This window comes from Macrosteles quadrilineatus, unplaced genomic scaffold (assembly GCF_028750875.1).
Source record: "Macrosteles quadrilineatus isolate MER2022 unplaced genomic scaffold, UCM_ALF_1.0 Scaffold_7__1_contigs__length_78375512, whole genome shotgun sequence".
NCBI lineage: Eukaryota > Metazoa > Arthropoda > Insecta > Hemiptera > Cicadellidae > Macrosteles > Macrosteles quadrilineatus.
Window position 1 is genome coordinate 11,505,656 of NW_026542600.1, and position 24,407 is coordinate 11,530,062.

At 31.1% G+C, this 24,407-nt stretch overlaps 1 protein-coding gene across 1 annotated transcript in view; it reads right to left on the reverse strand.

The window, feature by feature from the left end:
- LOC128998795 (C3 and PZP-like alpha-2-macroglobulin domain-containing protein 8) overlaps positions 1 to 24,407 on the reverse strand; it is a 130,640-nt gene that overhangs the window by 75,237 nt on the left and 30,996 nt on the right. The gene's annotated exons all lie outside the window — the stretch shown is intronic.

Sequence of the window (24,407 nt, forward strand, 5' to 3'; positions counted from 1 at the left end):
TACTGAGCTTATCCCCATTAAATATCAATCTAACATGGTAAAGGGTTACACACATTGTGGACAAATAAATAACTGTAGTTTTCTTTTCACTATCCCAACAATGGTAAGGTTAAATTTACCATCGTCTTCATCGCATTCGCCTGTATTAAAAGATAAACTATCATATGTTTACCTTGATCAAATATTGTAACTGACATTACTACAGTATTTTGCTTTATTGAAGTATCGTATGGTAAATATTATAAGGAATATTAAGTATACAAAAATAACTATCACAATTATTAGAACATAATATTTCTGACATTTAACCACCCTTACCATCGTTCCTGCTGTACTATTATTATATACCTATGTAAGTTATTGTATCAAGGTAAAACCAAAGTAGTTGTCGTTGTAAAATTAACTAAAATCCACCTTACCTAACATGGTTTTTTATAAACATTTGTAGTGGTCGTTTAAATATAAAAAAAACTGATGAAAAAGGAATTTTGAAATGTTTTCCTGAGATTGAACGCAGTCAAAGATGATCGTAAAAGGCTTAGTGAACGCGCCAAGTGCTATATAGCTTATACATTCGTGTGAAAACCGAATAAACTCACAGGCGATCTAATCCCTGCCTAATAAAAGTAATCTCACTCCTCTAAAGCAAAATCTCCTCGGTGAAAAGAACAGTTGAAGACTTACAGGAATTACTCGGCTCTAGAAACTCTTTCCTTTTATATGGTTGTCAAAAGACAGAATTACAGTTCTGAAATCTGCGGGACTCCTTCCACTTGCTCGTTTTGAAAACTCCCGAAATAAACGGCTTTCCTAAAATTTTAATTACAAAACAGTTTTTTTACCATAATATCATAAACTATAAAGGGTACAAAATACATCTATAATTATCATACGGGTTCTCTGGCAGTTCTCAGGTAATTTTATTTGAGACGAAACAACTCAAATATGAGATACATAAAGTCATATGAGTTATAGAAACTGGTTATTGAAAACAGAAAAATATTTTGGATTCGAAAATTTAACTTATAGTTTCTGATATATGTGGAAAAGGTCCCATTACGTTTTATTAGTATTTAAATATTTCCTATTAGTTTAAAACTAACAAATATCTTAATTCGGAAAAAAGTATTTCAGTTTTATCCTCAACGTCTTCAGACGATTGATGTTGGAAAAGTCTCAGTTTTCATAACATGACAAGAGTGTTGGGTTAAAGGCTTCGTTTGAGAAAAACGAGAACCTGCGTAGAAAACACCTTTGTCACCCTACTACGGTAAAACACGCTGAAATATGTGGATATCTTTGTTGTTTGAAGGCAAAAATTAAATTACCTTCAATTTAAGTTAAAACTTAAATTGAGGCTGTAAGTAAAACTTAGATTAATATAAGAAAAGTCTATTGTAAGAAACGTTACCATTGTGTGATTATAATGACGATACTTGACAATAAAAGATAATAATCAGCATTTTACGTCTTTAAGCAATAAAACGAATATTGTGAAATAGGGTTTAGATTATACTTTCAGTTGTTACGTAATGACTCAGTATTACTGTAGTTTGATTCTAAATAGGATTTGTATTTGTTTTGTTACTGTTCCCGTGCAGCAATGGTAAAATTAAGCGTACCTAATGCATTTGCTGCTATTTTATATTTATGTATGTTAAGGGTTTGTCAGAAAAACTTTTGATTTTCTTCCTCATGTGAAAGTTCTTTTATTTAATCATATAGTAATGGTTGACACTAGTTTTATCTGACAAAAACTATGATTTAATGTAAGACACACTTGTGTTTAAGAGATCTTGAAGTCACAAACAAATAATACATCAATACGACAATCCTGAAATTCTAAATAAGATAATTAATTAACGCAGAATCCATACAGATATATTTTATTAGACGAACTTATTTAATTGGATGAGATGAAAAGTGAAATTTTAACTTTAACTATTTTCAAGATAAACTTTTTAAATACAGTAGAATATAACAACACCTTTCCCTTTTGGTTTATTAAAGCAGGATTTTATTTTTGTTTTTGGTCAAAACTTACAGTTTTAATAGTAAGCTATTCTGAATCTACCTTTGATGGAAATCTTTTATATTGGCTTTTATTAAAAATTAAATTTGTCCTAATAACCAATAGGCCACTACCAGATGTATACAAATCTTTGAAATTCAAGGCTTGTCAAGGCCTTGTATAATATGAAATTTGTTATCTATTTATTATAAATTAAATGGCTATCATGAAATGTATAACAAAAGAACTATGATAGATATTTGTTATCTATCGAATTAAAAATACTTTTAATCTCTAAACGATGAAATAAGTGTAGTTATTAGTAATAATTTTACGAATGTAAAACACTATAATGTGACGTATAAGATTTTAGCGCCAAAAAGGATGAACATCAACAGAACACATTTTTTTGTAATGTAAGTGACAGAACGAACAATAGTGACTCTGAATTTCTGGATCCAAATCCTCAATAAGAAGATTATAGCTTGGTAAGTCAGAGCCTTTGTCAGTCAAGTCATGTTGTGAGGTAAAACTGTAAGTCTTCTTTCCTGACATTTCTCAAACTTATATTGACTGAGAAGATTCAAACAATCATTTATATGTCAACCTTGCGTAAGATATGTTGTGTAATATGTAAGGGTATAAGAATATACCTTTAGAGTATATAAATGTTACACAGCTTATGAAGTAGTTTACTAGCATTAAGAAAATTTACAGGAAAGATTCCTTAGCTCAATTCAATAGTTGATTGTGGTGTTATAGTAGGTATTGATTGCGATAGGCTGGTATATTTTTTTTAATGATGACACGAACAAGTATTTGTCACTAAACTTATATCTGTGTGTGAGGATGAGCCCTTTTGCAATATTTAAAATGTTTGATTTCATTTTAATCAAAATGTTAGTTTGTTAATTTTTTTTTTAGATAAACAAAATAATATTTGGACTCTACACAAAATTAAAAAGAGGACTCAATAGAAAAGGAAAATAATACACAAATAATACACAGTAGTTATGATTTAGTTTCTTAGTTTAATTTACTATAAGGCGATTTAATTATATGGAAAGTATAAATGGATACGTACAATAGGTTTTTCATCATTCTATAAAAAAATAGTGTTCTTAATAAATGCTAAAACAAATATTTAGCCTATAAGCGATGCAATATTTTAGCTTGAATTTGAAAAGCTTAAAATTATTCCTCGATTGAATATTTGGCATCAGGTTTTTGGAGTCATAGACATAGACATAGACATAGACATAGACATATTTTATTCTTGAATCAGGTAAAAATGATACAACGCACATCTCAATCGTCAAATACATTATAATGCATATTATGTAGTAGCCTAGTAAGCTTTTAAAACAAAACAAAACATAATTAGTTAAGTCAATTTTATTCTAAAGAACATTTAAACAAATAAATAATAATGCTATGTTTAATGAGATCAGGCATACAGGAATTCTTTGATAGTATAAAACTCCCCTTCCAACAAATAAGTTTTCAGCTGTTTCCCAAAACCTTTAGAACCCAACCTTGAACTGCACTGCTTTACTTCTTCAGGAAGCTTATTATAGAAGAAGGGCCCCGAAAAAATGTACGTTCCTTTCAGAGAGGGTCAGACGATGACATGGAGTACGAAGATCTCATTCGTGCCTAGCGGGGTATCTATGACACTGACCAACCGGTGGAACATCCTTCAGATAATTTACTGCAGATATTAATGCTCTGTATACGAATATAGAAGGTAAAGTTAAAATTTTGTTCTCCTGGAAGACTCCTCTGCATGAATGGAGGTGTGGTAAGAAATTGAGGATACGCGCTGCCCTTTTTGGACGGAAAATACCTTATCAGCATGGAAAGAACCACCCCAGACTTCAATACCATACGTTTGAAATAAACTGAGAAACCATAGTAGACTGCAACTAACATTTCCTAGTTAAGAAGAGGTTGCAGCGTCCTAAGCACATGGCAGATTTGGTTCAACTTGCCACAAAGCTGTGATACATGGTTGGACCATGACAACATTTTATCCACAGTTATACCTAAAAATTTCACAACAGAGCACTCCTCTATCTCGAACTTATCCAACGGTATGGATACAGGGATCTTATTGAGAGTTAGGAATTGCATGAAAACAGACTTATCGGAGTTCAGTTTAAGATTGTTCAGTGATAACCAACTTATAAGCGAACCAACTGACTCTTCAACTCGGGATTGCAAATTGGCACATGGACCTCCAAACAGTAAGGTTGTGACATCCCCATTGGATATTGATTTAGCTGTATGAAGATGCACTAGCATAGGTCATTAATATACACAATAAAAAGCAATGGTCCGAGAATACTACCCTGAGGAACCCCGTACTTGATTCCTATTTTAAAGATACGATCGGAACCAAGCTAGGGGAACTCCTCGAACACCATATTTTTCCAGTTTTCAGGTTTATCGTGATTAACTGTATCGAAAGCTTTCGAAAGACCACAGAATACACTCAGGGCTGGTTTACGCTGTTCAAGGTTGGAAAATACATAATGTACAAACTCCACAACCGCTTGAGTGGTCGAGCGACCGGCTCTGAGACCATATTGGTTTTGAATAAGAATAATATTCATGTCTAGATGATTAATTAACCTGGAGTCGTACTTTTTTACCTGAAGGTTCTAGTTGAAAAACAGTGTTTGGTTTCAACAGGAAACAAGAAAATCAGACGCAAGGGAGCCGAGTCACTACATCTCTGTTTGTCAACATTTACACATTCGATCAGAGGGTTCTGGAAGGGAAATTATTTTAAATTCCACGTATACCAACTACCTTTAGTTGAGTTATAATTGTTAGTTTACATGTTTGATTGTAATATTTAATGTGAACATTCAATTCCCAAACTCTTGTCTTCGTACACTATTGAACCATATTTAATGGGTCCATTAATTATCAACTGTATATTGCAATAGTGAAAAGTGTTATCAATCTGTCTCGGTATGGTAAAAAAATACAGATGATATATATGACTGAGTGCTGTAGAGTGAATAAAAGTTGACTAGATTTTAGTTACTGAGGCATATATGGTCTCCAGTAGAATAAAATACATTTTCAACAACATTTATTTGCTAATCATAATTAGTATATTTTATTTTTTTGATAGTGATTATTTAAAAATATGATAATTTGGTTCGAATCGTAATATGTATCGATTTATAATGTCTATAGAGTTCCCAAACAAAAAATTTTTACATGGAATTAAAAAATGCCATTGTTTTTGTAATTGAATCAAGATATATACTGCTTGATTTATGTTGAAATTAATGTAATAACAATCTAGCTATGCAAAACCCAAACAATCCTTCGTATCACACTTGATAATAACAAAAGATATTTTAGGTTGAATTTTAAAAGTTCAAAAATTATTACACGATGGTATATTTTGCATCAGATTGTTGAAGTCTTTCTTACTTTGTTAATGATGAATTGTTATTCATATTGACAATCCAATTTCAGATGTCCATTCTCACGAATCCTTGAGTCAACTAATACTTTCTACTCAATGTTCTGCCAGCTCCACATTGCTATGACGTCACACGATCAGGGGTTGGGGGGAGGTTTGTTAGTATGCAACACGAGACGAGGTTACCCAAGGGACGGATGTTATAGCTAAGGACCCTCGGGGAAACAGAAACTTGTAAAGTACCAGGCGAACTATTCACCTAAAACTTACCTGCAAAATCCAATACAAATGCTGTGTATTTGTACTAGCCAACTTGGGCATTTTGATATTTTAACTTTTTATAAAATATTATTATAAAATATAAATCAATTATCATTGATTACTTGTATCTTAACTACATAGTACAGGTAATTCAGCCTTTTTCAAGCATTTTCGATTCAATGGCTTGTTCCTGAAAACCCTCACTGCAATACCATACACATATAATTGCATTTATATTATATTAAACAATGTAATTTCGATTGACACACGTGTGAGTAAAAGTCAAAACAAATTATTTTAACACAAGTAGTTCTCACAGGTCACTCTTTTTATCCACATTTATGTTAATTTGTTGATATGAAGGAGAATTTAAGCCACAAGAAATAATTTCACCTGAAACATTTGGCTTACTTTCTTCAGGCGTAGGACGTTTTCCGTAACAAACTGCAAGAATGGTATTGCTTAGCTTTTATTTTTACTAATTGTGTTCTAAATTTTTTAACATAATAAGATTTTCAAAATTCACGTTTGTCCCTGACCATCCCAACATACACAGCCTGCTTTTAAATTAAATGTTTTATTATTTCCCCCTCTATTCAATCTATAGTCACTGTATAGACTCGAAATGCCAAATGGTGAGCCACAAGTTGGCTACGCCGATGACGTCACTGCTCTGGTTGCAGAAGGAGCGTTGAAGAGGCAGAGCTAAACGAGATACTCCATGGCAACGATTGGATGCAAGTCCATGGATTGTCACTGACGGTTGAAAATATCAGGATTTAGGTCCAAACCAAGAATATAATTCCCACTGTCATTTCTGTGCAGTTGCTTCACGCCCAACTGAAGACCATGTGGTATGCCAAATACCTTTGTGTTATTATTGACAGCAAAATGTATTTCGTCCAGCAGATCAAGCGAACATTGGACAAAGCCATTAAAGGATTCGTTCCTCTAAGTAGGCTTATGTGAAACGCCACTCACTGGTGTCTGCTGTCCAATCTCTTGTACGTTTCTGAGGTCTGCACCCATTTGCAGAGTTGCACCCTTGAGATTGCTTCTGCTTATCACACGGTTTCTGAGCCTGCAGTCATGTTGATTGCCGGTGTCAACTCTGTCTTCCATCTTGCGAGGGAGCGACAGGCGATCTACCACAGAAGACCTGAAGTAGGCAGAGATACTCTTGCCAAAAATGAACACGACCGCAGTTTTAATCGCTGGCAGCGCGAACGGGACGCCGAATCTAGTGAAGTTGGACCGCCATGCTTTTAAGCATCCAGGCATGGTGGAACGGAAGCATGGTAAGGTCGGGTATTTTATGACCCAGTTTTATCGGAACATGGGTTCTTCTGGGCTTTTTTGCACAGAATGGGTAGAGACGCCTGTCCGGACTATATGTAATGTCCCGACATTGCAGAAACTGCCAAGCACGCCTTCTACTTTTGCTACAGGTGGAATGACTGCCGAGCCTCCTTGATCTCTGAGATCGGCGTTGACATTACTCCTGACAACATCGTTTGAGCTGTGCTCCAGGTGGCACCTGGTACTGTGTTCAATCAGTTCACAGATAGCATACCTTACAGTATCGACCTGTATACTACTTTGATACTACATCCTTAAAAAGTCACTGTAGACGTGAAAACCATTATATTGGGTCTAAGAACGTTGACCTTTAAGGAATAACTCAGTTTTTACATATAAGACATCGGGAAAACACATTTTACGTATTTTGTAAATTTTTCCATTTATTTAGTATATTTTCTACAATTCTTTTTATTAATTTATTACTATGCAATATTATTTATATAGTCGAGTTACAATTACTATTTGTTTCCGATAAAAAAATAAACATAATTATATGAAGGTTTTAATAATTGTTATTCCTCAGAAGTAACATAAATGATAGGAACCCTAATAACCCATTGTATTGATATTTAATTGTTTACTGCATCAACATTCCTCACAGTAATGCAATAGATAGTAGGCCTAGGGGTTGATCGATTTCGATTAGGCACTACCATTACAATCAAACCAGTCTGGTCTGATGATGATTGGAGAGACACTGTCTGATACCTGGATCAATACCAATCTAATATCTATAAAACAGTTCCACCAATATATAACATAATTTAAAAATGTTAATGTTCTTATTAATGCTATCTAAACGCAAAAAAATAAGCATATAATTTTCACAAATAGATTGCACTAAATAGAAAAAATAGAATGTTATATAGTACTTTGTAGCTTAATTTCCACGTGATTAAATTGCCATGGTTATTATAATTGACAGTTCTGCATTGTACTAGAATGTATATTTAAATAAATATTTTTTTATAATTGAACATCAATAATCTTTGCACATAAAAACAAAAATACTTCAGTCTACTTCCCTAAATGAGACTTCTTATATAACTAAATAATTATTGTATATCGTGATTTAAAAAAACTTCGATAAAACTTACATGAGATAACGATTTCTGAAACAGTCAAAATCCAATAAATAGAGTAGATTTCATCCTTAAATTGCAGTCAAGATGTTGGAATCTAATATATATAAAACTCATTATTTCCAAAATATATTATTAGGCTAGTAATAGAAGAAAAGTTTTATACTAAAGATTTAATGTTATTTAGGTTGTTATTGGTTAACGTAAAAGCATACTGCTTCAAATGTATTGGGATCATGAAGACATGTTATATAATGCAAAAGATTCTGAAATTAAATTTGTGTTTTGTATAAATCCGCTGATCAAAGTTGCAGATTTCTTATAATATATAAAAATAAATATTATGAAAGGATAAAACTTTCAGCCTGCCATCACCAGATCCAGCAGATGTTCATAACCACGTATCAAGAGTGGAGTGTTTTCCAAACATTACTAGTGGTCCACCAAAGCGCGGGAAATAGGAGGTAATACCCGCCAAAATAAGAAGCTTGAGTGACGTACCTCTTAAGAGGCGTTCGTTCTTCTCTCATTTAAACCTCTTATGATCTAAGCCTCATATTTCCGTTTACAACTTTATTTTCATGTTTTGGCAACATAACGTTGGTTTATTTGTTTAAAAAATATTACGAAAGATAATAAGCTTATTAACTTTCTGTAAGCTTTATCTAAATAAACAGTATTTACGGGAATATTACTTTATGTAATCCCATGAAAACCCTAAACCTTAACAAATATAGTCTTTACGGGTCTTCTTTATCACAATCACCACCCTTTTACAACCCCAGATCTGCCCCTTGTTAAGAGGAAGGGGGGGGAGTCCAAGTGTCCTCATTTGTCTAAGATTTTGTTTCACCAACATTATAAGCACGCGTGTAATTATTAAGTCACTCCACGCGGGGTGCTCTCAGTCTAGATTTGGTTTTTGTCTTTCTATCCAAAAATACGATTTAATTTATTTTGTATAAGTTGGTGGTTATGTTATTTTTTAAAACAATAAGCATTTTTTAGTTGTTATAAAACATTTGATATATATATTTGTGAATATATCAGCTGTCAATATGACATAAAACTAATGTTGAAACAAAAATTAATAATTTTTATCAACCATAAATGTATTACTTTTATATTTTATTAGACGACAATATGTTTCTATACACAATCTAATTCAGGTGAACCCACGTGGGTTAGGTTATTAGGTATACTGCATTCACGAAAATTTATATTATATGATATAAAAAATTCATATAAAAAAAAACACTTATGTAGATTTATGAAAGGATAAATAATTTTTACAGATAATATCTCACAACAATTATTAATTTTCTAAAAATGTTAGATTTCGACAAAGTTCTTATATTTTATTTTAAACCTAAATGAATTTAAAAATAACTTTGATAAAAGGTTATAAATTATATTGGGATTTGTTGTATAGTTATATTTTGAATCTGTTCTTATTAATAGCTTCTATGCACAGCATGTGTTTAAACTTTATCTTAATAACACGATTTTTTTTTAGTTTATTCCAAACGTTACTCTAAATTATTGCAAATTTAGCCTTGATAATACTTTTTCCTTGCCAGCGCTATAAAATACTCAATTTATAATCAACTAGTATCCGAAATAATCCGGTTCAAAAGAATGCATTATTAATTAAATAAAAACCTCGTAATAAATTAAGTGTGCTTATAACACTCATATTATTGATCATCACCAAGCTCTATCACGTTCTTAATTGTATCGCCATAGATTGAAAAGATACAGCAAAGGTCAAACACCACCGTTTCTTAATTAACTCCAAGAGAAAATAACCTACAATTAATTCAGTTTTGTACCGTAGGAAGCTTCTTTCTAGTAGTTTTTCATCCCGTTGTTCTTGATTTAATTAAAAATAGTTTATCAATGATATTAAATTTTTATTGAGATAGTACATTAAAAACAACTGTGCAATCTGAAGTTACTATATTTTTCCTTGCAGTGACATGTTTCTAAACTTATTTCTTTTTAGACTTTAATGAATGGTAATTTGTTTAGATAGATTGATTTGTGTTAATTTGGTTGATTATTTTCTAGAATTTTAATATTTACAGATCTTTCTTTTAAGAGATATTCTTCGGTTGAATCCTTTATACTTCCTTTGCTTAGAACTTTTTGTATTGTCATCCTATTTGTAAAATGTGTGTAATTGTGGTTTGTTGACTTCATTGGTGTTGTACTTTTACTTATATATGCTTGTTTGTTCTCTTTCAATCCAGATGCAAACGAACGTCCAGTCAATTTAAAAGAATTGACAAATGTCTAAAGTACAATATAACCTTGATTATAACAATACAACAATAAAAGAAAAAGTCATAAAAACCAATGCAAGTAAAAAAAAAAACTAAAAAATGAGACCAAGAAACAATGAAGTACAACTTTGTTCATGAATTCAAGAAAATAATATGTAAAATTAAAAACAAAGAATACAAAATATAAATATAAAAAAATGAAACCTATCAATAGATAATTTATATTGAATAAAACCTCATGTCGTATCTTACCGTGCCTTTTGTACTGTGGTGCAAATCTTCGTTAATCTCCATGATTCTCACCGGAAAATCACACCTTCTTTAAATAAATAATTACTTAATTTATGTTTACTTTGATAATAGTCTTTTTATATTCAGTTAACACACTTCAACAATTTGGAATTCTCACAACATTTACTTTGTTTTTATGATATTTTAACCAAAACAATTACATATTTTATCATATGAAAATTGTTACTAAATAGCCCGGGTCGTGAAAACAAAGAAAATTATTGATACGTCCTTTTTCTATTCTTTCTTTAAAAATGAGAAACTCTACAACTGGAAAAGACCAAACAAAACAACGATGAGTAAGACAATGTCTCAGAGTTAATTACGGAGGCGTCCAGGAAGACAAAGAACCCAAGATGAAGAATACAATTTTCTTGTATTGTTACTAAACGTCCAGAGCTCAAATTACTGAAGGTTTCAGTTTTACTCTGACCTTTAAACAAACGCAGTGTTTCTGGGAAAAAACTAACTTATTATTTATTTATCAATTCTAACTACTTATAACATTTCAGTATTAAGCTTATATGTTTTTATTTTGTTAGTTTATTTATTTTAATATTTTTATAAAATGTCACGAAGTCAACTTATAAGTATTTTGTGTAAAATTTATCACATTTATTTTTGCGTTTGACTTTTGTTGCTCAAAATTAGGACCAAGCCAAGCAAATGCTTAATACTTTCAACAAAGATACTAATTGATTTTCTTAAAACAGCTTTTTTCCCTGCCAAAAAGTATTATCAACTTTCTAGGGAATAACAGGTTTGTTTTTAACCTGGAGTTAAGCTAATACATTGTGAAACGTTTCAACATTTACATTTAGAGAACTTGTAAATCAGTTAATCAAATTAATATATCCTGATAATCCAATATCTCAATTTATCCATAGCTAGGAAAAAGGGATAAAAACATTACTTTTCTGGGCCCATATGCTTATGGTATTATCAAATATAATTAATAATTATTGTTACAATAACAATACAGCATTTCAATCTATAAATATAAAATTATTACACAGGCCTGTGCGTGATAAGAGTTCTCACTGGCTGAGTAGATGGTCAAATTGCTTGTAGTAGCACACAAGAATAAAACGAACACATTTACACTTTTCTTAGTCTGCTGTTGGTATATATACATCTTTTTCTGCAAGGTAAGAGGACACTATGGATGGGTATGGGCTGCTATGGATAGGTATGGGCTGCTATGGATGGGTATGGGCTGTCGGTTTGGTCAGTCATAGTAGACTAACAGTCTATTGTCAGCTAATTCTTATGTTTTATATTGTAGTGTGACGCTGTTACTAATAATTAGTAACTATAACTATAATTGCAAATATAATTAATAAGCGTGGAATGACTTATCATTATATTTTTCAATTCTTTGTCTTAGGGTTGTAGGATTTAGGTGTTTCCGAAATCATTCTTAGTAGCTTTTCCCATATAGCATACCTCACTAAAACTAACAGGATCTATTTTGGAGATATGGTATGAAACCTCTATCAGTTGGTGTTCTCATTACTGAATAATAATTTATAAAAGGAACCATAAATTCATTTAGAAAGCAGGTTTCTTTTGAGAATTTGTTATGTTTCCAGCTTTGGAAGCTGTTGATCCTAGTCCCACACGTATTAGCCACCACTAAAGATCCACAATGCTCTTTACAACCGTCCAAATAGCTGGCCATTGGAGGGAACGACCCCTTACCTAAACACTCTTGGAATGTAAAATGCAAGAGATCTCCAAACTCTTGCAAATACTTTAGTTAGATTGACAGCGATTCTCTCCCATTATTTTTCCTGTTCACATCTAATTTACAGATTTTGATTGCCTTTTTAACTAGGTAAAATATAACGGGTTTATTTATTTATTAACTTTGGTTAAGTACCGTGAATAAAGGCAAAGAAAATATCTGGTCTTTTCTTACAGGGACTGAAAAAATTTACAGCTCAAATACGTTCCACGCTACCTTTAGAATTGTACCACAAATAAATAAAATACTTTAAATCAATCTGTTGTTTCCAAAGTTGAAACAGTATATAAAATCATTAAAGGAAGAAGTAAAATTTCACACTTGTATGTTTTAATGTGACTATAGTTGTCTTTAACTAATTGTTTCAATTTAAGGCAATTACTTTGCTTAGAACTATAAACAGTATTGGGTTTTGCTCAAATGACCCACTACTCTACATAGAGACAACCCTCATATTCAGGTCAATAGTCCTCTCATTGTTGTGGAATTGTCTGACGGTGTTTAAGTCTGCAAAACCACACTTGCATTCAACTGGGCTTGTTTAAATGAAGTGTTTTTTCATAATAATTTGTGTGCTTGAATGTATTAAATTATCTTGACTTAAAAGATGTTCTAATTCAGTATCAAAACTAGGCAGGTCTTCCATTCTATTTTCCACGAAATTTTCTTTTATATTTAGCTTCAATGAGGTTACAATCAAGAGCTTTATTATTACAGATTATTCTACAAATGAAGCTTTGATATCCAAATCACACGATATAAAGTTAGAATATATTTAAAAATACGTTTAGTACCAACCCGATAATCGAATTTTATGAAATTGAAATTGTTACCATACTAAATGTAATGTAGTTTTTTACTTGAGTATTAATCTGGAAATCTTTTTATGTATATTTAACCACTAATCACAGGTAGATCAAGAAAGGTTATGTGCTAATATATTCAACTGTATCATTTGTATTTAAGAATTGCAAAAGTGTTAGGAAGATATGAGAATGAATGATAACATTACTGTATTATAATTCCTTTCATAATTTTACCTGATTGGAGGTTCATCTTAAGTACTTCTTTGATTAACTTGATCCGTAAATTTTAATATCAAACGATCTCAACCTTACTTAATCTAACGAAACGAATAATAAAAAACAATTAGTGGAAACAGATTTTATATTTTAATGGAACCTTCAAATTCATGAATCTCACGGCCACAAAAAGGTAGAAGAAATAAATCAATACTCTATATAGTCTGAGCCAATCAGGAAGTGGAAATGCAGCTCTCAAACGATCAGGTTTGATTGTGAGAAACCTCACCCCCCCCACCCCCAAAATAGGGGGAGAAAGGGGGATTCAGCACAATATCTGCTGGAGAACAAAACTACTAAACTAATAGCACTTTAGGAGCCACCAAACCATTATGTGATCTTTTTAAAACAAATACTAGTTTTATTTCTCGTGCATTTTTGCTCCTTCAGACTTGGGTAAAATTATTTAACATTGATGAATAGGAGTGATAGAGATAATTGTAGCCTTATTTCAATATTCTGCTTATTCCAAATTTGGTAACCGATTTTATCGGTCTCATTGTGTACGGTGTTCAATGAACCGCCAACCAAAATTAGTTACGATCGTCTTTTACATGGTATCATTTGAGATTTTAATATATTTACTAATTTTTGTCATTTAGCGATTAAATACACTACGTTTTTTTATTATTGCCAATTTTAAAAATTTGAACTCTTGTCCTAAATGAAAATCTAAGTTTAATGAGAGAGAAATATACACCGATCTCAGGGTTGGTTGTAGGTTAAAATCAATGTCCATACTGTTGGTTATGTAAAAAAACACTGTCCAATGTTATACTTATTAAAAGTGTCTGTTTCGAAGCAGTTAAATACATATATTAGAAAAAGAAAGGTAACCCAGTGAAACTAAAAGTGCACTTTAACCAACACTAAAACATTACCTAATCAAATTTAGAACCCAAAAACCCCAAAACATATATAACACTTATTAGTACGTGATTATTCTTGTGTTGGTACTAGATTATTTTTTACTGTCCCAAATTTAATCCAAGTATCATAATACGTGTTAAAATGACCTCAAGGGGCTCAGTAAATTCTAGTGTACCACTCCATGTCATGACCAGAGATTTCTAATCTCGTCTGCCGGTACTCCTCTTCCGTTCTTCCCTTCTTAAAAAAACATATTTTCTTATCCTAATTATTCACTCTTTTTACTTCAAAATCTTTGTATTTTTGTCATGTACGTGGTTTCAAACTATGGGCTAAAAATACCTAAACTTCAACCATCTTTTATTCAAGTTTGTGTTATGTGGTCTAAAATTATTGTTAGTTATAATAGCGTTTGTTTAATGAGTCTTAAAGGACTTTTGCTTCAAGAAACATAACCATTGTGCCTTAATAAATTGTATAATACCATGACCAAATAAATACATTAAGCAATTTTTATGAAGAGGTTCATTGCAATTTCACGGTGATTGTTGGGAATTAATTTAAACCTGACTACACAGTATTTGTCTGTTAAGGCTAAATCGAATGATGATCATGCTTATTCGCTTTTCCACTGGAAGAACTCCCTAGAAAAAATATTTCTTAAAAATGCTTGTGTTCACCAACCCTCTTCCCATATAAAATATTTTAACAAAACTGTTATTCAGCTCAAGTAATCCTAAAATTAATCAAACTCTAAGTTATGAACTTGGAAAGGACATGCAATTCGCGTTTCTTCTAATCTTAAGGCATAAGCTATTTATTCCAAAATAACAAATTATATGTATTGGAAAAGTCATTAAAAAAAAATTGTGAAAACTGAACATTTCTTGATCAAAGTAAATAATATGTTCAAAGACTATAACTAAAAAAAATTGAGTTTTGGTTCTTTCATCAGCTTTTTCATCTGTTTATAGTTACCGTTTTGTGTATTTTTTAAACCTACTTGTTTATTTTATTAGTGTTATTGTGCTTAAAATTTTTATTCGCATAAAGTTCTGGAAACAAATTCGCAACAATTGATAACACATGGAATTGTATTTTCTGCTGACCATGAGACAATTAATAAGTAATATTCAGATCAATTTAAAATTAAGATTTGCCTATAGCTTTGGTTATTTAATCCCGACCTAAGTAATTCAGGAAGCCCCTGTAAACACAATTGAATCAAACTACTCTATAACTTTAAGGTATTTAGCTTCCACTCAAACCATTGTGGGATTCAGATTGTAAGAATGGCTTTAATCAAAAACAAACCAACTTGCTAATGAAAGCAACGCGAGATTCGCAAACATCCTTAACAAACCGGAAGCGAGAACTCTAACTAACCAATCAGCTGATTGATATTGTCTTTGTGAACAGATATTACCAAGTCTCTTCTATTACGGAATGCTAATTATACCGTTGTAATCCATTGCTTTACGATTTACTTCTGTGACATGCTTTCTATTGTTTTACGGTAATGCAGTAGCTGTATATTTATTTTTGCTATTAGTTTGTATATTATTAATAAAACAAAAATCAGGACAGTAAAATAAAATGTCCTACTATATCTCATTTTATATTCTAACAACAACTGGATATGATGTACTAATATGATAATATTTGAAAAACTTTATTAAAAAATTAATGTTTATATTATATTACTTATACAAGTATTTATTATATGAAAGGTTATGCACGAAAAAGTGTATAATGATATAATGGTAATACCACAATTCATGTGTTTGTCTCTTATTAATTTTCTGCATAAACAGCTTTTTCATGTGCAGCAAACCTTAAAGTTGTGTAGTTTTAGTAATTTTACTTTTATAAGCCTTTTGCAATCAGTTTTCGAATCTTCTCATAAAGCACAAAATATGTGAACAACTGAAGTATTTTGCTGAATAAATACATGTACATTGATATCAGTATGATTTTATTGTACAAATATGGTCATATCCAATATTCCAAACAACTATTACTGAAATTATGGTAAAAAGCACTTGTCATACTATTTGTTATAAGGTTAAACCCTTATTTACAGATATCCCATATTAATGAAGATCTTTCTTCATCTAAAGGTTTTTGTACTTTTGCTACTTCTTACATATCATTATTAATTATACCAATACGTATTAAATATTCGATATATTTTACTATTGTATGATAAATAAACCTTTTTTCAGTTATTTTTCACTCAGACGTACGTTTTTGTATTTACCTGACTAATTAGCTCACTTAAACAAAATAATAAAATCAGCTTCCTCCTATAAGACCTGATGATGTATGTAAATCACCACCTAGCTACTTATATCTTATTCTCTTTACGGTTAAATACACAGACAGTCGACTAACCCAGTGGTTGAATAATGTACATTTCAATTACTGTGGTGGGTGAACAGCTGTGGTATTGTGTTATCTCTTGTACCTTTACATAACCGATGTTTGGCAGAGCAGAAGCATTCCTTGATTGGTTCTCAACAGTGCTACTTTAAAACAAAATAAAACATTTAGTTGTTTGTTATTTTTTTAAGTAACTTTTTTGAGACTTGATATTGCATATTTTCAATCATGTTTTGTTTTATTTTTGATTAAGTGGGTTAGATGTGGATTCATTAAGGTATTTTGTGATTACAAAACTTAGATCAATACTACAATATTGATAATATGTTTTTGTACTTCCACCTTTTTTTATTTTATTGACACCAAATTGAATTGATGGAGGCATTGACTCATCAAGATCTGATCCCCCCCCCCTGAAGACCATTGGGGGTGAGAGTAGGGTTAAGTCAAACACTGCCCCCCTATGGATTTACGTATTAAGCTTTATAAGGTATAAAATCATGTAATAACTGGTAAAATTGATTTAAAAAACTAGTTAACTAACTAAAAACATATTTCTAAATAAATAAAATATTCCAATATAATAGTGAAGCTAATATTTTAAACGAAAACTTGTTTCAGCGTTATCTAGCATAATCATTCAAGGTTGGTGGTCAGAGGTAGATTATTGAGTCTGAGGTTTAACAGGTGACTTGATTACTTCAATTAAATTGAATCTGAATGAACGGCCATATTAATTTCAGTTTTAGGCGACCAACGACGGCGACTAACAGAACGAAGATGACTATTTATGAAGATAAGATGTCTAGGGCTTATTCTTGGCAACGTTTCTTTGAATAATTTACTTTTAAGTAATTATATTTGGGCCTTTTGTTGAACTTCATTAGCTAACATCCCTTAGACATTATCCTTTCGAAGTTTCTCTAGTCTTAATAAAACTCTTCTTGAACTATGTTTATGGGATTTTATGGGATATAACATTTCAAGAATTTATTTTGCACTATCTAAATAGTTTTACTTCTTTTAAGGTTTAGGACTGCATGGTTTCTAAACATTACTTACTCCATTGTAGCATTCTATCAAAAGCACTTTACGATTTTAAGTAGTTGGGTTGTATCTGTTTTCAAGTTATCTTAAACTACATTAGTAATCTTGATCTATTCTCACAACCATACAACTACAGGTGCTGCTATTGTAATAAAGGTCATATAACTTTTAACAATAATACTTCTAAACATTTTCATAATTTTGTTTATAATGTAAGTTATCTTAAACTACATTAGTAATCTTGATCTATTCTCACAACCATACAAACACAGGTGCTGCTATTGTAATAAAGGTCATATAACTTTTAACAATAATACTTCTAAACATTTTCATAATTTTGTTTATAATGTAATTGTAATTTTGTAATAATTGTTATAGAAATCTGGCTTTTATTGTTTTAATAAATCAAGACCATCATTTTAGAGGTCTTGTATGCCCTGCTGATTTCTAGTTTAGAGAATTATTTATTTACAAATGTTAACACATTGAAAAATAGTGTTTTATTATTTTACCATATGCTGTAAACAATACCAATTCTAACGTAAAATTTATTAATTTTATCTAATGCATTATTAAGATGACAGAAGAAAACTCTCGTATTATACACCAATCTTATCACAAACAAAATAATTTGATTTACTTCCTATCCCCAAGGAAAATAAAGAATTGTAGCAATCTTTGATTCTACTTATAATAGTCACGAGTCAACCATATACAACAGTATTACAATCTATTTAACATGTCAAATCTGTTTAAGTTCTTGATATTTTTTATCTAAAACTTTATATAAAAGCGGAAACTACTTTATTACATTTTAAATCCTCACAAAACACTTTCTGTTGGTACAGATGCCTTCGTAATTATTATTGCACCATAAAATACTCAAAATGAAAATTCAAACCCTGAAAATTACTAAAGCTTTGGCAACCAGCTACGCAGAGAGCTGAACATTTTTGAGGTATTCTAGTGGAAGGTGTATTTAACGTAAAGCCGAGCGATTGAAGATGAACTCCCTGAGGAACCTCTGTACTTCAACCGATCCCTGAATTTATATTCCATTACAAGATTATGTTAAATCATTCTAAATATACTGAACCTACATACGCTTTACTGAAAACATACACGTCAAGTATGACATCTCCTCCTAGTTACTTCTTGATTTTTCTCCAATTATGATTTTAGAATACTGCAAACTTTTTTTAATGTTTTTATAAGTTTTATATACCATAATTTTCATTTTGATCATTTTTCTCAATTACTATTTAGATAGTTAAAATTAAGAACCTTATGTTCTAGTATTTCTTTGACGTTTTAGATTAGTGGTATAACTCATAAAATCATAAAAAAAATATTACCTATTAAAAATATCATTCAAGCTCTTGAAACTAAGGAATATATTTTAACCTAAACTAATTAATCTTATTACCAATTTCAGAAACGTCTGAGGACTAAATAAGAATATATTCTAAATGAGAATATAGTTCTATGTCATAATTAGACACGAAAATTAAATTACAAATAAAACGGAATCGTGTGCAGTAGAAGAAAACCATATAACGTATAAAATTAAAGTAACATCATCCACAAGCCTGGAATCCAAGATTTATAATAATGGTTTTATTTGTTGCAGTTTCTGTAGAAAACAAGAAATGGAGAGGTCAGAACCGCAATATTTTTGCAGGAATGTGGGACAGCAATAAACAAAATCAAGAGCTGGAGTAGCTGTGGGACGACGCCAGAGTAGGGAGCTGGGAGAAGGGATGGTGCTGCGTGAAGAGAAATCAATATGTTGCTGCCTCAACATCAGAGGAATTTCGCTCCTTAAAGATTTTAACTTGAAATTGTATTTTAGTCGACGGGTTTTATTAACATTCTTTCTAATGTATGTCATAGATTCATCCTGATAATCTACCAATGTTTTTAAATGTAAGCTAAGCGTTCTGGGAATTTTTAAGCCATATTTGGTCTTAGCGTCAAATATTAATCAACCTGGTAAAATTAACAAATTCCGAGGAAAATATAAATGCTTTTTCGTCATACTTCAGCAAAATGTCCGTTTTTTATGGATGCTATGTGGGTCTAAATTAGCATTTTTAGTCTATAGGGAGTAGGCTTTATCAAATCAAATCAAGTAATTTATTAAGCCAGAATTAACAAACTATTGTACAATTTGTATTGGTTAAGTCATCATTAAATAAAAATTACCTTATATATACTTAAGAACTATTTACAGAGGTCTTATACAGTACTTAAAGTTATACAGTTTTATATACATATCTAGGCTACATCACTATTCATCAAGCTGATTTTATTAACAAATTCTTGGACGCTGTAACAGGTAAACTTTATCAACAAAGATTTTAATTGTTTTTTTTTAATTTTAACAGGTTTGGTTCAAGATTAAGATGAAGTGGAAATGAATTAAAAAGTGTTAAATTTAATGGCTCCGGAGACAATTCATAAAAATATAAATTTGAAATTCCCATGTCAATCTTATGGAGTATGAGTAAACCGTTGTAGGTTACTTGTTTATGGACACATTTTGGTCGAGTCTGAAATTTGTATTTACTTATTAACGAGCTATAAGCCCACTTTATTGCAATAATTGTAGTAGCAAACCTAAAATCTCACAAACCCTAATGTTACGTAAAGGGGGAATAAATTTAACAATATTTTAAAGATTATTACAGTGGATATTCGATGAGCCAAATGGAAATTCACTTGGTCAGCAGGTTTGCTGCAACACGGGTATAACCTAGGTAAACTAAACAGTTTCATGATATATATCTGTTTAATCTAAAACATATTTATTTTAATAAAATCTTATTTTTAAAATAATTGTTTTATATATTTTAGCTTTAAACGTCCTGTTCAAACTATATACCAATTTCATCATAATTAATGTGCATGCTAGAACAAATAATTATGTTTCAGTGATATTTAACTATTTCCAGCCGTATAACTCATTGTATTCAATTACTGTAATATTTTTATTTAGAAAAATAAGCAATGAAACAAAAATTAAAACTATATTTGAAGTTTATATGCTGTGATCTGAGTGTATTTACTGATATTACACTCTTTAAGAGTAATATAATAATTATAGACGTTTTATTCGATTTCCTTTCATTTATTTTAGCTATATAATCCTTTTCTTTTAACGTACCTTTTATTTTATGTTGCATAGCAACCATAATTCACAAAATTTTTACAAGTATTCGAAACAAAAATTGTAAGTAAATATATCAATTTCCTGTAAAATGGGGTTTTCCGAATTTTCTACTGTGGTTGGAATGGTGAGGGACCTTAACAGTGAGACTTCAGAGAGTGTCAAATTATATGAAGTGATGAAAGGCTTGAAGAAAAAGAAGATAAAATTGCTTTCCTACGACGTGAAAAAACTTTTAAAATTAGGTTTGAATGAAGGGATGATACATAGTAGCAGAGAAGGGTTCCATGCAACGCCGGCGGCTAAGTGCCTGATAGGAAGAAAGCGAAGATCACTTACGTTAAACAACAAAAGTCTGTGGCGAAGGATTGTGTTGAGAAGAGCAAAATGCAGGTGTTTAAGGATATGAAGAGAAGTTAACTTATAAAACCAGTTTCAAAATTATAATATACATAGTATGATTAAATGTCAAACAGGAATATCTATCTTCTTATTTATTTATAGTCTTGTTAAATTATTTTAACTTAAGTAGTCATAATATTGGAGTTTTTTTTTCAGAATAACTATAGTTCTGACGTTTCAGGAATTGCGCAATACATTTGTGATTGGGATGGATTTAAAGATGTGGATTAAGTATCCAAAATTCGATCTATTACTTATAACGTACGTAATCTCTTTGGATTACAAGAGTACATTTTTGAGCGAAGTGAATGAAGCGAGCAAAGCAAGCAAAGCGAGCGTAGCTCTTATACTACACTACAACACTCCTGCTTTTGTTTTCCACATACATCTCCTGATCGGCTAAAGCGATCTGGGTGCAATTTCGCACAGTTATAGTAACCAACTATGGGAAGGTATAAACCTGAAAAGCTAAAAGTGTTTTTTCTACGTGTATTTAAACCTTAAGAAATTGCCATGGGAGTGGTGATGGGAGTGGAAAGGTGAGCTGTGGCACTATATATAGAAGTGTGGGACCCGTTTGTGGCAGTTAGATAAATGTATCTGTAATACTAAAATGCTATTGGAATGGAGAGAAACAGGTTCACGGCGTATGTAGTTGTGAAGGAAGTATTAAAGGCGAACAGTGCGGAGTGTGCAAACCGTTTGTGGCAGACAGATTAATGTATCTGCAATACTAATATGGTATGGAATGGGAGGGAAACGGGCCCATGACGTAGGAAGTGGTGAAGAAAGCTGTCAAGGCGAGCAGTGCGGATTGTAGGAACCCTTTGTGGCAGTGAAATAAATGAATCAATAATACTAAAATGCAATGGGAAGGAAGGGAAACAGGTCCATGACGTAGGATGTGGTGAAGGAAGTAGTCAATGCACACAGTAGGGGAACCGTTTGTGGCAGCTAATACTAAAATGCTATGGGAAAGGAAGAAAACAGGTCCACGTCGTAGGAAGGGGTGAAGGAAGAGTTAAAGGCGAGTAGTTCTGAGTGTGGAAACAGTTTGTGGCAGTTAGAATAATGTCTATAAAATTACAATATGAATTAGAATATAAAAAAATAATTGATACAAAATACAATTAAATTATTATTTTTTTTTTGGAACAAAAAAGTAGTTTAAAATAATTTTATATTTAATTAAATACTGTTTAAATTAAAAAGTGTAGTTACAGTTTTCTTGTTTGAAATTAGTTAGCACTAAATACAGTTTTTTAAGTTTGTTTTAATTGTTACTGCAACGGTTTACTGCAGTCCTAGATAAAGCCATTTTATTGGAGGTGATCTACCGTAGATCCCACTTAAACCCTCTTCTCAAGAGAAGCCGGATTCCAGAATTTATATTCCATTAGGGTATTATGTTGAACCATTCCAGATCTCATTTCAGCGGCAGCTCCGTACATACAAATGAGGACTTCTCGTTTGGAATGATATAGTAGTCTCTCATACACGTAAATTCCCCGGCGTTTAAATTTAAAACCTTTTCCACGATTAAAGTGTAAATCGTCCCAACGAGGTATCAATATGATTTTGTTTTACTAGGAAAAATCTACAATATTTCAGTCCTGCTAACACCTCTTCAATGTAACATATTGTGCTCGATCTTAAAATACTTTAAAATCTTAAAATATTACGATAACTGAAATTGAAGAAAGGTTTAAAATGCAGATTTAATTATGAACTCTTTTATAGAATATGTTATAGATTATTTTGATATTAACTTGAATACTACAGCCAAACTAGAACGGATAGGCCTGTTTCTATGGATTCCTATTCTTTTACGGTGGACTGTGCCAAAAACGACACAAGACATCTTTTCTTATTCTTTTAACTAATCCTCTTTCAAGTTCAAGCCTCAATGCATAGTGCCACATCTGTTGGTATCAATCATTTGTCGTTTTTGACAGAGTCAACAGTGAATACCATGGTACTACAATCAGTGATCTGGAAGCCTGTTTATGATGATAAGAACAGGTATTTAAAATTAATTAATTAAATTCAACCTTAGCCTAGGTCATTTGGTTTTTATCTTGTAGCTTTATTTATCAATCTAAGTACTGTAATTATACCTTGTTTAACCAAATTTATTTTATCTATAAATTGTTACGTATATTTGCCAATTTTGGTTTTAAGTGGATAGTTAACTAACTTGATACCACAATAGATTTGCTAACCCAAAAAACTTAATACTATAACTATAGCACTAGTGCTAAATGCAAAATTGGAGTAATGACCTTGAAATTTAAAGATAAAATGATAGAAAACTCTAAAACATTATTCAGCCATCATACTCACCTTATTTCCCAGTGAAGTATTAATGTTTCTGACACTATTGTTCTGAATTTTAGGGTTAGGGGTTTATTCATACCATACCTCTTGAACAAATTTAATAAAAAAATATTAACCTCGCACCATGTTTCTAACTACTGTACGACTATTCTTATAGCTATATAATTACCGGCATAGTCTTCAGTACAATTAATATATGTTAAAATCCCCCCCAAAAAAATAAAAAATAAAAACAAATATTTACAAATTTTGTTTTATAATTTTAAATGTTAAAACAATTCAAAATTAAAATCCCAATTGTTTAATGATATACATATATATAATATATTACATAATATATAATATAATATATATAATATAATATATATAATCTATAATATATATAATATAATATATATTTTGTACATGTGAATGAAACATTCTTTCACCAATAACTCACAGCGCACATTTATTTCACCGTGTTTTATCCCAAACCTGGCTCTGATGTTGGTGGCGAGCGAAGAGAAACCCCACTATCTGACAGAAGGTGATTTGATAAGAGAAGTTCGTGAGATCAATACAACTCAACTTCCTCATCAAAGTCAATTGACGCCTTTTCGCTTCCATACGGTTTATCAATAATGAGATCTACATT